General features: G+C 32.7%; 1 long non-coding RNA gene across 1 annotated transcript; it reads left to right on the forward strand.

Annotated features, from left to right (window-relative positions):
• Positions 1-3,894: 3,894 nt before the first annotated feature.
• On the forward strand, positions 3,895-6,827 carry LOC143052722 (uncharacterized). Its single transcript, XR_012971216.1, has 3 exons — positions 3,895-4,318; positions 4,701-4,817; positions 6,080-6,827. It is a non-coding gene; the product is annotated as an uncharacterized LOC143052722 (long non-coding RNA).
• Positions 6,828-19,018: the final 12,191 nt, after the last annotated feature.

Genomic DNA, 19,018 nt, shown 5'->3' on the forward strand with positions numbered 1-19,018 from the left:
TTGTTATTTTTTTTTTCAATTGTGACTGTCATTAGTAAACTGTATCATTGATATACAATGTATAGTCGTCGAGTACAAACTGACTAATGAACCCATGTGCCCTCAATGGTATTATTTAATTCCCTGTAGATTATAAAGGATTTATTCACTCTGGACAATCCCCAAATTGGTTAGGTGATATCCAGAGTTCATTCAATAAAATGTATTGTTATCTAACTTCTTTTCGTAGAACCCCGAGTCTAAACATATGTATGTATGTATGTACTCGAGATTCCGCCAGTTAAGACGCACCCCTTGATTGACTGCAAGGGTACAGCGGATCCATGTACAATCCTTAAGGATTAATGTAGATATGTGTCCTTTACAATATTATCCAACCACCAGAACAATCTCTACCCAACGCCACCCAAGGGAGCGTCTTGGACACCGGAAAGTCTGTTATTATGGTGGAGGAAGATTGATCTCCAGGTCAAGTAGCGAACAACTTTGACCTACCGAGGCCCCCGAAGTATCCAATCTAGTTTTAACTCCGGTCTGGATACCAGAGATGTGTGTGGGAGGGTGAAAATCACCCTACTGATGTACTGAAAATTCGACGCCTCGAGTGAGAATCGAACACGGGACCTTAAGTACTGAATCAATCGGTCTAAACCACTAGACAACGAACTCACACACGAGTCTAGAAGATGGGAAAACTGTATAAATTGTGACACACTCGTCGTAACACGGCAGATTCCGTACGGATAGAAGGAGAGTGGCAGAGTCACCCGAGGATTGTCGATTGAATTGTGACAGAGAATGTTATTAGCAGTACTCCTTTTACTGCATACACAATCGAAAAGTGTCGTCCTAAACCCGATTGGAAGTACCATCGTTGATATTAGATGGACGGCAGGATGTTTTTGCAAGCCTTTAGACTAGTGCACTTTGAGCCTGCTTCTAATTTAATTTTTAAATTTCGTTTTCTATGTATTGTTCTGCAGACTTGTTCATCTATTTTTCTTTGTTTATTTGGTGTTTAGCCAGGAGTTGTCAGTTTTTCGTCTACGCATTCTCTTATAATGTTATTAATCTTTTGTAGAACTTCAAAATAGTTTTAAAAGACGAAGTGTCGGCAAACTTAACAAAATTACAATAAACAAAAGGAAAAGCAATTTCCAATACTCAAAACAAATGTCGAATCCAATCAAACTCAAGATAATACAAACTAAAAAATAAATAAAATTAAAATCTAACGTCCCAGATTTTATAATCCATGAGCAAGAAACAATCTCATATGCACTTTCAAACATTTAAATCGATATCAAATGAATTACGGCGATATTAGGGGTTTAAATTATTCATGTCAAGGGTGGTTCTGTATCATTAGTTAACCGATCACTCGAGTGAATCGGCTAAATTGATTAAGTTATAGATATTTCATATCTTTTGGACAGTTTTGTGGTGTTTCGTAAATTATACCATAGCTTTTGTTGAAACCCCCGGCATTAACCTCACGAGACGAAGTCGAGTGAGGTTGCCGAGGGGTTTCAACAAAAACTATGGTATAATTTACGAAACACCACAAAACTTTCCAAAAAATATGAAATATCTGTTTTAACCTATTGTATCTTTCGCTGTAAAAAAAATGTATATTTCATATATTTTTGTTTGTTTACATCGAAATCATTTAAATAAAAATCTGTAAAATAACCCTTTTCGGACCTTACACTTAAGGCTCCGCCTACTTTTTAAAACACGCGCGGGCTTCAGAAGCAGCGGGTATTCAGTTTGAAAATATTTTTTGACCGCGATGGATGCATCTTTACAGTGGTAGCGAAAAAACTGTTAAAGATGTTCTGGATAAGGACACCAGAACTTTCTAGTACAGATTTCTGATATTTTGGAAGATCGCTGCAATCCCAAACTTACGTACAATTGAACTGCAAAGGGTAGGTTTTTTTAATTTTATTATTTGTTTTAAAAATGTTCTAAATGTTTTATTTTTTTAAATTAATGATTTTGAGGAAATTAACTTCACAAGAATCTGTCTGAGAGTTTGTATGAATTATGCCACTTTTAACATTAAACCAGAAGTCAATGAGGGAGGGTGGAGAAGTCCTGATCCCGCATTCCCGAGCTTTAAAACACGAAATCCCGAAATGCCAGGCTTAAAAACACGAAATCCCGAGGTTCCGAAATTCGAAAAAAAAGAATTCCTGGACCCCGAAAGGGTCAATTCCGAAATCCCGGGTTTAAAAACACCCGATCCCGGAGTGCCGATAAAGGTCATATCCACCCTTGCTTTGGCGTACATTAATTAAATGGGATTTCAAAATATTCTCGATTAAATTCATTGACATGCGACGATATAATTTAAAAAAAAAGAAATCGCTTCAGTATATCTAATATATATATAACTCGTCTAAACATCAACCCAACAATGTTAGATATATATTCCTGTTTAGAGTAAACAGACGCTGTCTAATTTTAACGGTCAAACATAGAGTATAGCCTCATGAAAAGTCTAAATGTCAGCAGTGTTTAATAAACCGGGTGTGGATCAAACACTTTTAAAGTGGGTGTGGGGTAAAGCATGCCATCATTTGAAAATATTGTTAAATAGATTATCCGTTTACCATATTTAATGTTCTTTAGGAGGCGCGTGCTTCCTCCCCCCCTCCCCCATCCCCCCAAAAAATCACCTAAAAACTAAACCGCCTTGCCATAGGTTACATTGTACAGCTATAGGTTAATAAATGATTAAATCCTATGTCACTGGATCTTTTAGTAAGAGTAAGAAGGGGCATGTCTCTATTGTTTTCTTGGGAGTTATCCTTCAATAAATGATGACATTTTAAAATGTTAAATAGTTATTTCATTATGGTAAAATACTGGTACATGTATTAACTTTGAAATTCTAAGCAATTTACGGAATTGGACATTTTTTTTTACTTTCTAGAGCGGAGTACTAAAAGGTCAAGACCTACAAATATACACCCCACCAAGTCACCTTAGAAAAAAAAAAGTCTGATCTACATTTATAGGGGCGGGTGGGATGGGTTATGATTTTTTGTATGTGCCAGAAAATGTTGCTCGCGATTTATTGTTTATTGAATTTTTCATCTTATTAATAAATTATTTTTTCAATATTTAACACTCTAAAGTATTGGGGAAAATTGGAGACATAATATATTTTGCTTTGTAATTTGCGTGACAAGAATATTGTTTGTCGTCCAATTTGGGATCACAATATATCTTTAGAAAAAACATACCCAATCCCCGTCTTGAACATCTTTGATGGAAGATTGTTCTTAGTTTATTTTTACATGTAGTGAAATTGGATAAAAAACAAGGCCACTCGATCATATTAAAAAGTGCATTACTTTGTGTGATATAAATAAACCTGTTTTCGTTGCTGTATTTTTGCCGATTACAAATCCAGTGTTTCATTTATCAAAAGGTTCAAGTTTTGGCAATTAAACATGCGAAAGACAATATAGTACAGTGATTCATACTGGCATATATATACAAGGATAACCCGGATAATTCAGGCGTTATATTCGCTGATCTACGATGGCCTCCAGTGGTAGAAAATTGGACAAGGAGAAAGAGATCGAAACACATGAGTAGACCTATATCAATTGGCTAAAAGATTGCTAGTTTCTAAATGTCAAGTGGCAAATATTTCATGCATGTTCAAATTTAGCCTGGACGATTATACATATACATGCAACGTTTTTATTTTTGGACGCAAATAACATATTAATTAAAAAAATATATATTTTAAAATGTAGCATGATTTGCCTCTTCTATAAAACAAAGTATTATAAACTGCATTTAACAGGACGGATATGGAATATAAGTACTACATAGTGAAGATAAAAATTATATTAGCGACTAAATTTATCAGTACAAAATATCGATAACGAGGAAACAAAGAACGTATCCTCGATCTTAGGAGACGGAAAACACTTATTATATAAAGGTCCTGATATAATCTTTCGAAGAAAAACACACGTTATACAAATGTTTTACACGCAATTCTTCCTGTTTGTTAACGAAGCTGCTTTTTTCTATTCAAACATTTGAACATTTAAAAAAAGTGCTAGTATTGAAAAGTACCGTATCATGGCTTCTCTTAAAATACAAATTGACGACAATTCTAAACGAAACGTTGTTGATCATACAGATGGACACAAACAGATTGAAGGTGCAATCAACATTTCGTGGACGCAGTTGTTCGCCATGTGTATCCTGATGGAAGTGATACGTAAATGTATACTTTGCTTGGTGGCATTTGGTTTAGGCTTCACTGTAGCTTATCTAACAATTGGTGGTAAGACAAGTTTAATAGTACTTTGATTTTTTAATAGTGTGCATATTTTCTTCTTAATTGTATGTTTGATACCGAATTGCACTTGTTTAAATTTATTTTCTGATATTCATTTCACGAGTGACGCAGGGAGCTTGACATTATCCGTTTGTTATATTTATTTTCAATTTTGGTTTCGTCTCGGTTCTAGTGATATATGCCTTACATCTTAAGAAATATTTATAAACGTCTGAACATATTTTGTTTTCCGCTTTCAGAAAATTCTGTGAAATTAGATAATCGCACCATTGACATGATCTCGTATCCCGCGCGGCTTCATTAAACTCATTATTATTCATACTACCCTAGGCCCGTGATACATAGAATCTATTGTTGTCTATTCAAGGGGACTTAAGCTGTAAGCCAAACCATTTACAGAACCTACCAGGACTGGACCAACAGATATCAAACATAACAAAGATTCTTGGTGAAATTCAGATGGAGTCAGCTGAAAGCAAGAGAGGTACATTACTGTAATAAATTGAAAATTGAAATGAAAAAAAAAAAACAAAAGAAAAAAAAATAACAGCCAGTCATTTACACACAGGTTATAATGCTGAATTTGACAATAACCAGGTCAATGACTCTACTTGTAGAGGTTTTGTCCCCGAAGGTACATGTATCGCTAGTCCTACAGCCAGCACTTTTTTATTGACTTGAAGTAGATATTATTTTCTATGTTTTTGTTTGTAAAGGCCTTAGATTGTAACACTTTTTAGTGTTCAGGGCAACTAGCATGTATTTATGATATATTTTTGAGAAATTTAATGGATTTGAAAGCAATTGAACATCAGACAAGTGTGTACAAATAAGTCGACACACACGTATTTCTGAACAGACGGAACAAGCCAACGTCGGCAATGTGTACAATTTCATAAGGCGAATACGCGAAATCGAAAGTAGGCTGATTTTAGGAAACTAATGATAAAACCGAAAACGTGAAATAACCGAATCTGTTAACCATTACCACTTGATGTCATTTTGAATTATTTCGATTCTAGATTTCTTCTTTCGTTTAAAAAATGATAAAATCGAAAACACAATGCAAAGTTGCCAACAAATAAGACCTTAAAAAGAGCGCGATAACCATTAACTCTGGACTTATAGGTCAATCAATATGTGAAAATTCTTTTCCCGCATTTCTTTGAAATATTGACGTAAGGGGACTTTCAAATGAAGTTTTTATGGGGGAACATGAACATTTGTTGTTATTTTAGAATTTACAGACACTTGCGTCCGATATGTTGTTGCCTATTAAATATTTCTTTTCATCCTGTCTTTGTGATATTTGTTTAAGTTCTGTCAAGGCCAGTGTACTCATTTCCATAAACCCTTTTATTAAAGGTCGACTTTTGATGAAAAATTACGATGACTTTGATTAAAGGCACCACGGAAAAGATATCTCATGCAGGCCCCTGCTTAAAAAAGATACTTTTTATAATAATTGATTTTGATTGATTAACTGGTGTTTAACGCCCCTTTCGTAGGGATACGTTATAATTGGATGACATCCCCAGCCACGTTAGAAATTCACAACCCCAGTGTTGACAGGCTGGTGATAAAGAAGATGAATGACTTACACCACCGACCACAATAGCTCGGACCACGAGGTCTCTTATTAAATGATATAAAATTTCTTTTCTTTTCTTTTTTTTTTATTCATGCTTGGTGGTTGAAACGAATCAAATGACCATACTGCAAATATCAAACTGTTTTTTTTTGTAGTTGCAGTTACAATGTGCTTACAAGGATACCACACAGTTTCCGAGAATAAAACTCTCCAGTTTTCAGACGTTCGGGAGCTCTCAGGAATTACCGGAAATGATGGTGTATACGTTTGTAAATACCAAGGACTATATCTTATATCAGTAACCGTTGTTTCTGACACGAGTGATGCGCAGTTTATGTTGTTTCAAAATTCAGATCCCAAGATGAAAGGGTTAGTGTCTAACGATCCCCCAAAACGACCTAACTCAAGTTACTTTGAATATGGCGCCACAATCGTTGCTGCACTCCAACTAGACAGAGATGATAGTATCAGAATTGTAGCGGAGAAAAAAATGATGATAAGCCCGTATGGTACTTGTTTAACAATTGTAAACTTGATGTAAATTGTAAAATGCATTGTTACATCCAACCAAAATTGTAAACTTGATGTAAATTGTAAAATACGTTGTTACATCCAACAAAAATTGTAAACTTGATGTGAATTGTAAAATACGTTGTTATATCCAACAAAAATTGACAACTTGATTTAAAATGTAAAATACTTTGTTATATCCAACCAAAATTGTAAATTTGATGTAAAATGTAAAATACTTTGTTATATCCAACCAAAATCGTAAATTTGATGTAAATTGTAAAATACTTTGTTATATCCAACCAAAATTGTAAATTTGATGTAAATTGTAAAATACTTTGTTATATCCAACCAAAATTGTATTCTTTTGATTATTAAATTTTACAACTAGAATTTGCTAATATCATTATATCTGCAAAGAAATACCACAACACGAGAAGTCAATGTAAAACATGCTTACCACATCAAAATTACAACCATTAGCAGAACGTACAAGATTATTAATGATGTAAAGGAAATCATACCATCTTGTTGCTGCATCATCTGGCATGGTTGATCTGGCATACTCATTAAAACAGACTTTTAAGAACTAGGAAAAACGATACACTCACATACAGACATATGTATTTGGTAACACTTTTTGAAATTTTGGTCTTCAGTGCTCTTCAACTTTATATTTCATTTGGCCTTTTTTTTCTTCACTTTTTTGGGGAGTCGAGCGTCACTGATGAGTCTTTTGTAGAAGAAACGCGCGTCTGGCGTATAGACAAAACTCAATCCTGGTATCTATAATGAGTTTAATTATTATGCATGCATCTAAGAACTCTTAAAAACATTCATACTTTACTTTTACATAACACAATGTAATCAGCTCCATGTGATATTGTTCAGGCACCATCCATTGACAGTTTCATGGAACAGAATACTCCCAAGCTTTTTACAACTTTGTTTTTTTTTCATTGCACTAACGTCATATTTTGGGTTACTATATATATATAAATACAAAAAGTCCACGTATGCAACACTACGTAATCCAGTCACGACGTCTCAGTACTTACAGCTGCAAGGACGTGACGGATCAGCTAATGATTACCCGCCAGGTGAAACATGTAACGCTGCTTAGATGATTCAACAACAAACTATAGTGAACCCCATTGGGGATGGATGATTGTCATATGCTGCCCAAACGTCAGAGAGCTATGTATGTCGTAGTTTGAGTGCGATTTGCAGTCATCTACTACCGAGTTACTGATTCATATTCTAGCAACACATCGTCGAGGTTAAAGGGCTGCCTAGTTTATCAAACTGGACCGAAAGCAGCCGTCGTGAAGTCCATAAGAAAACATCAAAAATAGTGTAAAACCAAACAAAAAAAAGCTCACGTAAACCAATATGACCCACTACCAAACTGGCTCTTTCAACTTGTTCCTGATCAACTGCACAAGGAGTATTGTTAATACTGAACACTAGGTTAATTTTTGGAGAGAAAAAAGTATTATAACAAAAATACAGAACTCCGAAGAAAAATCATAACGGATATTTGTAACACTAATGTGTTCCAGAAGGATGATACATGTTACAAACATTTTAAATATAAATAAAATATAGACAATTATAGACTATAGCGAGAGATTTAATGACAATATTAACCTTATGTTGCAATTAACTACTTATTCAAAATTATGCCCAGTTAAATACGGATGACCACATTTATTTTAATGTTTCAATATGAGATTATCTAAATTATGTCCTGTTGAACTTTTCCTTTAATTGATTTAATTCCGATAAGAGAAGTAAAGGCGAGTTTGAATTGTAAATGGGATCATTACAATTCATATAATAACTTTAATTCACATTGTTATAGAATGATATAAATATGAACATGTTTGTAGTTTAGACAGATTAAAATTTCCATCGTACCTAGTCGTTTTACCTTGCTGCTCAATAGACGTTTGTTTGATACCGTTCTGAGTCCTTTGCTACTGTAGTAAATTTGGTGCCGTGACCAGGATCCTTAAACCAATTCAGATAAGACTTTTTCTTGTTTGCTAATTCAATCTTAGTAAAATGGCCACTCAAGAGCAAATTGAACAAATGCTCGTTGAGCAGCAAAGGCAAATGACTTCGGTCACGAATCAATTGACAGGGCTAACATCTGTTGTCTATACTCAAAGTGTGGCCCAAATTGTTAAGAATTTTGAATATTGGATAAAAGCAATCGAAAAATATTGCACTTTAACTAGATTGGGTGATGGGGATATACCAAGGGTGGAATATCAATCTTGCACCGGGCCTGTAGGTGATTTTATTAGGCGTTATCTGGCTGAAAGAGAAGTTGGATGGAACTAAAACCAAATCTCACAAGAAGGTTCGCTGAAATAAACGATCGGCATCAAGCTTTTGCCATTTTAAGGAAAACAAAACAGAAACCTAACGAGTTAAATAATTTGATTACGCATAATGAACTTGACCCCAAAGTATAAATTGGACTTTATATTTCGCAAAAGTTTTTAGATTCCGATGCACATACTCGAGCATCTTCGGAAGTCAAAATCATAAATTTCGTTTTCTGTTTATTAACTGCAAGGTTATTCGTTTCCAAATCATATTGGGCCAACATGTTGATTCCATTGACTTTACTAATATTCGGTGAACTTACTGCTAGGTTATAAACAGAATATATGGGTCATTTTCAAAAAATGTCGAATTTTGAAATTGAAAAAATTATTAAAAGTTACTTATTCAAACAACCCTCTACATAAGCAAATCATAACAAACAGTACTTTAAGAACAACATATTAAAAGATGCAATCTTAATGATGTCATACAAGAATATGTTATAACATTTTTTGATCGGTGGTACATTATTTTGTCTATCCTGTTACCATTTTCAAAAGAAATTTTGGGTTATTAAGAAAAGGTTAAGATAAAATGTTAAGCTTGTTTTACGTAGACAATTAGATGGTTTTCAAGAGAATACACTTCTATATATATTCATTCTGTAACATAATAGATAATTTGCCAATTTTCCAGGTTGTACTGAAAAATGCCTCTAAAAATTGGTTTTCAAAGGTTGTAAAAATTAGCACCAGTAATGCAAGTCTAAGGTAGCAATTTATATTGTTCGGCATTTTTTCACCCTTTCAAATAAACCCAACATCAAGTAAATCCCTCATAAGTTAGTTTACTTTTCTCTATATTTCATTGGTAACAGGAACGTACCTTTCTGATATATTACTATATAAAAGTCTATCCTGTTACCTTTTTGTCTATCCTGTTACCGATATCAGTATTGCACCTGCGAATGCTTAATTGGGAAGATTAAGACGTTATAACCTGAAGATGACTTCAAACAACGAAATATTTCATTCGTTTTGCACCTATATGTTAAGATAAAAAAAATAACGACGTTTTTGTCTACAATTGTCTATGCTGTTACTGTAACCATAGCAACCATAGTAACAGGATAGACAAATTTCTTCGTTTTTGATTGCTGTTGTGAAATAACTACTCCCTTTGGAGAAGTGATTATGTTTTTCTATTGTGAATTTGGTTTCCAACACGTTATTGCACTTTTTACAAATATACTGTTGGTGTATTTAATCAAAATTGGTGGTAACAGCATAGACATAAAAAAAAGTACGCTATATTTTTTTCACTAAATGTCTTGAAATTTCTTTTCTCTACACTGTCGTTCAAGAAACGAGGCGTTTTAAATGTAAAGATTACTTTGCACTTTTGAAATCAACACTGACTGATTCAATATTCATAGGGAGATTAATTTCACGGCTGATTTAAGTAGCGGTAACAGGAAAGACATGAACCTCCTGTACGCAGATTCAATTTAGTTTGTAGATAATATGTTACATACAGTGATATAGAAGCTACGAATTTTCGTTAGAATAATATTTAACGTTCTTAAAAAGTCCTTTTTGTAGATATCAAGACGATCAGAAAATCGCAAAAAAATCATTTGAAATGTGTTTTTCTGACACTGTACGCAGACAAATACCCCCAAAATGGGTCTTAAATGTAGTTTAATCTTATCAAAATAGATGTAAGGGGTGTTTATTATTAATGTTCTGAATCACAAATCCGACAAGCTTTCATTTAAACCATTACAACTGAAATTTCCATTAGAAATAAAAAAGTTAACATGGGTGTACTGAAAATTCGACATTTTTTGAAAACGACCCATATTTCAAACTGACCCAGTGAATCTAATAAAGGAATTGATATCACAACAACCAATTTTTCTTCGTTTATCAGAGTTGTACAAGTTAATGTTTTGTAAAGATGCCAAAGATCTTCTTTCGGGTCAAAAGGTAGTCTAAATTGAGCACTTAATTTGGACTTTACTTCTAGCAATAAATTTCTTTAATCTGTTGACCTAATAACTGATGGTGACAAATGACCAAGCGACAACATGTTAAGTTGAAGCTTAAGATGCTGTAGGTAATCTCTTGCTATACCTATAAGTTCATGTAGGTCCGTTAAAGACCTATCAGATTTTGCATACAATCTCACAAAATTGTCTAAGTCTTGTACATCTTGAGAAAGCTCTAAACTAAAATTCTTGACATTATTTAAATTATTGATTATTTGATTCATGCTTTTTCTAATTTCCGTAATTTGACCTTGAGACAGCTTCATAACCGAGAGACATGCGTAATGTGTTTTTGATTTTCAGCTAGTTTATTTATATTATCTTGTATTGATTCAAGATCCTCCGAACTAATTAGTCCGAACAGAAACGAAAGTGTTTTTCCAACAATAGGGAGTGCACGTTTACCTCGCTTTGGTTTTACTTCCTGAAGCGACTTTATATCTTTCAATTTGTTAAGAAAAAAAAGTTTGTGTTAAATTTAAATTGGAAATTTCGTGTTTTAAAATACTGATAGTATTTTCGTATCTCAAATATCTACCAGGGTCTCTTCGTTCCTGTTGCCAATACTTCAATAGTTCCTCAGACATACCATTAGCTGTGTCTGACAAATGTTCCTCAAGCGTCGTTATTAACGTTTGATAGGGGGTTAAACTTATCTCAAAAACAACTAGCCATCTTGCTCGCGTCGTAGTTATCTCTTTTATTTTTTAAAAACAACATTTTCTCTTATGAAAAACATTTTAACAGGGCATGCCAAGAGAACTAGGAATAATCTGAGCTTCATCATTCTGAAAAATAACATTTATTTATAAATTATTTATTATTATTTTATTTCAAGCAGAGTTTGGATTGGTTATATCACATCCGTTTGTGAAAATGAGGGAGGATTAATGAACTCAAACAGTTCTTAAACTTATGTATAACGGGGCTTTCTTGTGTGTGTTTGAGGACTATGTCATTATTTCGGATCTACGTATCCGGGATCGTAATTCATGTTGCCCGTTAATATAGGGAACTAGCTATAGTATATATGCCACCATAAAGTCACTGTTAGAATTGAACTAAGTCTCCTTAATGTTCACATGTTTAATCTTATAAAAGTACATGTATATATAATATATATTCACAATTATAACTTCCAATACACAACGTTACTAAATTCCAGCTCTATAAAACAACATGTTACTTCAAGCTACTACTCCAATATAACTGACCAATACATAAAGTTTCTCACAAGATTCAGCTATACACATGTTCTTAATTTATGTAAGGCATTGATTAATGGTCTTAGATTATTTGGATAAACTATTGCAGTTCAACTGTGCAACTAAAGTATCGTATAAAGTGTCACATTAAACAAGATGAAAGATCATTAAACTGATTAAGAACTGACCATCAAATCTTAGATGGAATTGATTACGCCACATCACTCCCCGCTAAACAAAATTCGTTTTCACTCGAATTAAAAAAAAATCATACCAAAATATAACATAAGTAAAAAAATAAGGGGAGGCAATGTGAACATTAAAAAATAAAACTTTTTCTTTTAACTAAAACTACTGAAAAAAATCTAAACTAATTATAATAAAAAAAAAAATAATGATAATAGCTATACCATGTAATTTATCAATTTACGTCGTGAATAGTTGTGGAAAACTTGCAAAAAGATTACTCTTAAAATCTAAATTAGCAATTATCCTTTCAACTTCAAACTCTTGATATTCATAACTACAAAAGAGGCACTAAACAAAAATCATAAAAATATATAACACAAGTTTGACAATTATTAATCTATTCAAATACATTATGGTAAGGTCTTTCCGGAATTTTGACCGTTAATCCAAGCGTAAACAAAATGATAAAATAATTAAAAGCATCAATTAAAATCAACTAATCATTATCTCTGGGCAATCCCATTCAGAAAATCAGCATCTCATTAGCTGCAATTTTCACTTCTATGTGACCGTATCACCATAGAACTACCAACACTGTAAATCATCTTCACATGGACACTCCCATGAACCATGGGTGTACTGAAAATTCGACATTTTTTGAAAACGACCCATATTTCAAACTGACCCAGTGAATCTAATAAAGGAATTGATATCACAACAACCAATTTTTCTTCGTTTATCAGAGTTGTACAAGTTAATGTTTTGTAAAGATGCCAAAGATCTTCTTTCGGGTCAAAAGGTAGTCTAAATTGAGCACTTAATTTGGACTTTACTTCTAGCAATAAATTTCTTTAATCTGTTGACCTAATAACTGATGGTGACAAATGACCAAGCGACAACATGTTAAGTTGAAGCTTAAGATGCTGTAGGTAATCTCTTGCTATACCTATAAGTTCATGTAGGTCCGTTAAAGACCTATCAGATTTTGCATACAATCTCACAAAATTGTCTAAGTCTTGTACATCTTGAGAAAGCTCTAAACTAAAATTCTTGACATTATTTAAATTATTGATTATTTGATTCATGCTTTTTCTAATTTCCGTAATTTGACCTTGAGACAGCTTCATAACCGAGAGACATGCGTAATGTGTTTTTGATTTTCAGCTAGTTTATTTATATTATCTTGTATTGATTCAAGATCCTCCGAACTAATTAGTCCGAACAGAAACGAAAGTGTTTTTCCAACAATAGGGAGTGCACGTTTACCTCGCTTTGGTTTTACTTCCTGAAGCGACTTTATATCTTTCAATTTGTTAAGAAAAAAAAGTTTGTGTTAAATTTAAATTGGAAATTTCGTGTTTTAAAATACTGATAGTATTTTCGTATCTCAAATATCTACCAGGGTCTCTTCGTTCCTGTTGCCAATACTTCAATAGTTCCTCAGACATACCATTAGCTGTGTCTGACAAATGTTCCTCAAGCGTCGTTATTAACGTTTGATAGGGGGTTAAACTTATCTCAAAAACAACTAGCCATCTTGCTCGCGTCGTAGTTATCTCTTTTATTTTTTAAAAACAACATTTTCTCTTATGAAAAACATTTTAACAGGGCATGCCAAGAGAACTAGGAATAATCTGAGCTTCATCATTCTGAAAAATAACATTTATTTATAAATTATTTATTATTATTTTATTTCAAGCAGAGTTTGGATTGGTTATATCACATCCGTTTGTGAAAATGAGGGAGGATTAATGAACTCAAACAGTTCTTAAACTTATGTATAACGGGGCTTTCTTGTGTGTGTTTGAGGACTATGTCATTATTTCGGATCTACGTATCCGGGATCGTAATTCATGTTGCCCGTTAATATAGGGAACTAGCTATAGTATATATGCCACCATAAAGTCACTGTTAGAATTGAACTAAGTCTCCTTAATGTTCACATGTTTAATCTTATAAAAGTACATGTATATATAATATATATTCACAATTATAACTTCCAATACACAACGTTACTAAATTCCAGCTCTATAAAACAACATGTTACTTCAAGCTACTACTCCAATATAACTGACCAATACATAAAGTTTCTCACAAGATTCAGCTATACACATGTTCTTAATTTATGTAAGGCATTGATTAATGGTCTTAGATTATTTGGATAAACTATTGCAGTTCAACTGTGCAACTAAAGTATCGTATAAAGTGTCACATTAAACAAGATGAAAGATCATTAAACTGATTAAGAACTGACCATCAAATCTTAGATGGAATTGATTACGCCACATCACTCCCCGCTAAACAAAATTCGTTTTCACTCGAATTAAAAAAAAATCATACCAAAATATAACATAAGTAAAAAAATAAGGGGAGGCAATGTGAACATTAAAAAATAAAACTTTTTCTTTTAACTAAAACTACTGAAAAAAATCTAAACTAATTATAATAAAAAAAAAAATAATGATAATAGCTATACCATGTAATTTATCAATTTACGTCGTGAATAGTTGTGGAAAACTTGCAAAAAGATTACTCTTAAAATCTAAATTAGCAATTATCCTTTCAACTTCAAACTCTTGATATTCATAACTACAAAAGAGGCACTAAACAAAAATCATAAAAATATATAACACAAGTTTGACAATTATTAATCTATTCAAATACATTATGGTAAGGTCTTTCCGGAATTTTGACCGTTAATCCAAGCGTAAACAAAATGATAAAATAATTAAAAGCATCAATTAAAATCAACTAATCATTATCTCTGGGCAATCCCATTCAGAAAATCAGCATCTCATTAGCTGCAATTTTCACTTCTATGTGACCGTATCACCATAGAACTACCAACACTGTAAATCATCTTCACATGGACACTCCCATGAACCTCCAACTAGTATAAGCAACCCTTCTCGGTTAACTTAACTACACCCAATACGCCCACTCTCGTAATAACAAGAGATTAAAAACTAGCTTAATCAAACATGTGTAATACAAAAAAAAATGCAAAAAGAAATATACAAGAAAACAAAAATAAACCTAGGCATAAAACATTCTGAATGGATAAAAACATTTATGAAAACTTAAAGTTATTTACAAACATGAAAATATTGTCCACATAACTTCTTCGGTTTGAACGTGCGGAGCCACTTCTTCGAATCTTTCATCAGGAATTTGTCATTTATAACGGTTCTTTGCCGGTTTCGGATCGACGGATACGCCAGTCCACTCTGTTATTTACATTGTACATATATATATACATTGTTACCAACACAAAATTTTCGATATACACGTTACTGCTAGCTATATATAGTCTGTTGTAACATCTCAGAGTCATCTCAGGTTTCTATTCATCAAAAATTCTCACAGGCGTTCTTCTTCTAATGTTCTTCAAAGTTCGAGGATAATACGTTTCCATAAAACCAAGGAAACAAAATGACTGACACAAAAGTTTCACAAATATTTACAAGTCACTTACATTAATACGTATACAAAGTCATCCTAACTCAATTCTCCGTGGCATACATTTCTCACTTCAGTTATCCTATAGTTTCTCTTGAACGGAAGCCCAAATTGCTTCTGTTTTCGGCACACGCCATAACACATGATAACTTTGTAATTCGTCCAGATTTCAGACACATCATAACTCCGGTTACTGACATATTGACCACGGGTACCTCCACCAGATATAACGGGGCTTTCTTGTGTGTGTTTTAGAAACTATGTCATTATTTCGGATCTACGTATCCGGGATCGTAATTCATGTTGCCCGTTAATATAGGGAACTAGCTATAGTATATATGCCACCATAAAGTCACTGTTAGAATTGAACTAAGTCTCCTTAATGTTCACATGTTTAATCTTATAAAAGTACATGTATATATAATATATATTCACAATTATAACTTCCAATACACAACGTTACTAAATTCCAGCTCTATAAAACAACATGTTACTTCAAGCTACTACTCCAATATAACTGACCAATACATAAAGTTTCTCACAAGATTCAGCTATACACATGTTCTTAATTTATGTAAGGCATTGATTAATGGTCTTAGATTATTTGGATAAACTATTGCAGTTCAACTGTGCAACTAAAGTACCGTATAAAGTGTCACATTAAACAAGATGAAAGATCATTAAACTGATTAAGAACTGACCATCAAATCTTAGATGGAATTGATTACGCCACATCTGCAACAAATATTACTGGAGAATATTCCAAGCTTCGTCATTCTTGGAAAAGAATATGTATTTAAAATAAAAGTCTGGCCTTTTACTTATATGATTTAAACTCGTTTTAAAGACATTATAATTAGAGGCATATTCCTCTTTATATTGTATACCCATTTTCTGGATGAAAATATGCTTTAATAAACCTATATATTTGGTTCTTGTTATTATGTATAGCGCGTGATTAAAATCGGAAAGGTTGTCAAAATTTATTTCTTCAAGAGGTAAGAGTCTTTTTATAAAATTGTCCTCGACTTTTAATTTGTGACATAATTTCATAAAAGTTACGTAATGGCATTGTCTTATTATTCTAGCTTCACAAATATCATCAAGGATTTATTTTAATTCGACTAAGGTACATAAATTATCGATTACAACTAAATTATTTTTAGTAGCCCATTCTTTATTTAATAATTGAGAGCGAGTGGATAAATTATCGGGAGCCTTGATTGCCCATTCATCTACAACTAAATACATGCACGGCATGTTATCTATGCAAAAACCAGGGGTGTCGAACAGATGAATGTATTCATTTTTAGTTTCCATTCTGAAAAACACAATTTATTAATGTTTAATAATTATGAATATATACTTTATTTATTTATCTATTTATTTTATTTCATTTTTTATTTGGAACAGGCAGCTAAGACCGCTTTAGCCAGAAGAATATTTAAATCAGTCTCAGGAGTTTCATTTGTCTTTTTATATTCAAATGCTCCGTTACCGTGTGCCCCACTTGCCATTTCGAGTATTATAAGTAAATGATGTTAAAGAATATGTCAGATTATCAGTTGTTCTATTTATTCCTAGTTCTGTTGTGAGACATTGCAAATAATGATTTTTACATATGAAAACAACATAATTGAAGGCTTTTCTGCTGGAACTACGACATATTTATCTTGGAAAGAGGATAAGCATCCATAACATCCGGATTCTTGAAAGGGTTAGTAAATATTGTGCTCATAGTACATCGTAGTATTTAAATGCGCTTATGAATGCTTGATCGAATAGCTTTGTTCCATTCAGACAAAGTTTCAAGTTCTGGTTCGTCTGGTTCGCGCTTTACCCATTTTCTTGCATAGTCCTCAACCGCATCCATCAGTAAACTGAAGATCTTTTTCCAGTTGATGAGCTGGGGAATTCTATATTTTGGTCTCTTGGCTAACAACTCAGTTGTTCATTTGTGACGATGCCAAGGTCACCAGTAATGACCAGCTGGACTATAATTGTATTGTGACGATGCACATGATCAATAAAACAAAGATTTATTTACTCCAGTCAGATAACTTTTAACTGTTGTCATTTCTCTCATTCAACTTTACATTTTATAAATGTAATACCAAAAGGAAGATTTCTAGGTTATTTCTAGAACAATAATTGTATTCAATGACAAAACGTTTTATTTATTATAAATCTTTGTTCTGATAAACGTTCGTCAATAGAATGGTAAACAGAAGTTACATGTAATAAATATCAAAGGAGTAGGTCCGGTAAGGACCGATTTTGGCCTCAAATTTCAGGTTCATCTGACGAAAGATTTTGACCACTTTTTAAACACTTAAGTGTCTATTTTATTTGAATTAATTAGTTTATGTGAAAGATTTTAACAGATTTAGTCATTAAAAACGATCCGATTCAAGCTCAAATATGAAAAATCTACCTAATATGCCGAAAAATGTCACTTTTCAGATGGTTTTTGGTAAAAATGAAAGTGGCCGCATCCGTGTTCATCCTCAACCTTTATATATGTTATGTATTATCATAAAATACAACTTACATTTCAATATTAAGGATAAACACGAATGCGGCCACTTTCGTTTTACACGAAAACCGTCTAAAATTTAACTAAAATGCTAGAATTATGAGGATTTCAGTAATTTAGCATGACTTAATGGTGCTAGTACCGGATATATGTGCATTGTATTGTCAAAAACAGCCCATATTTATGTAGCAGAAGCATTCTACTGTCCAATAAATAACAATACTAAAGGTTTACATTTTCACAATTTTGTAAAACTGCTATATTTTGGGGCCAAAAAGGGGTCTTACTGAACCTACTCCTTTATGAATTAGAATAAACATAATTAGTATACTACTTAAAAAATCTAAGTTGAATTTAGCTTCGAGAATACACAGATGAATTAATATGCCTTATAGATGTACATTACTTTTTAAAACATGACTGTTTTTGTCATATTCGTTACTTACTTAAATTAATTAAATGTTTACTCTTTCGAAGCACCTAATATCACCCATAGTTTTTGGTGGGGTTCGTGTTCTTTATTCTTTAGTTTCTTATGTTGTGTCGTGTGTACTATTGTTTGTTTGTTTGTTTGTCTTTTACATTTTTAGCCATGTCGTTGAGAGTTTATTTTTGATTTATGAATTTGACGGTCTCTCTAGTATCTTTCGACCTTCCTTTAAATTGAATTATATTTCGATATTCAATATATTTTTATCAATTTACTTTTGTCTTTTTATAACCATTAATTTACACTTCATTACATAATGGAATTCACCTCCAAGATGTTTTAAGTCACATAATTATTATAGCATATTAATCTATTGTA

This window comes from Mytilus galloprovincialis, chromosome 11, assembly GCF_965363235.1.
Source record: "Mytilus galloprovincialis chromosome 11, xbMytGall1.hap1.1, whole genome shotgun sequence".
NCBI classification, from domain to species: domain Eukaryota; kingdom Metazoa; phylum Mollusca; class Bivalvia; order Mytilida; family Mytilidae; genus Mytilus; species Mytilus galloprovincialis.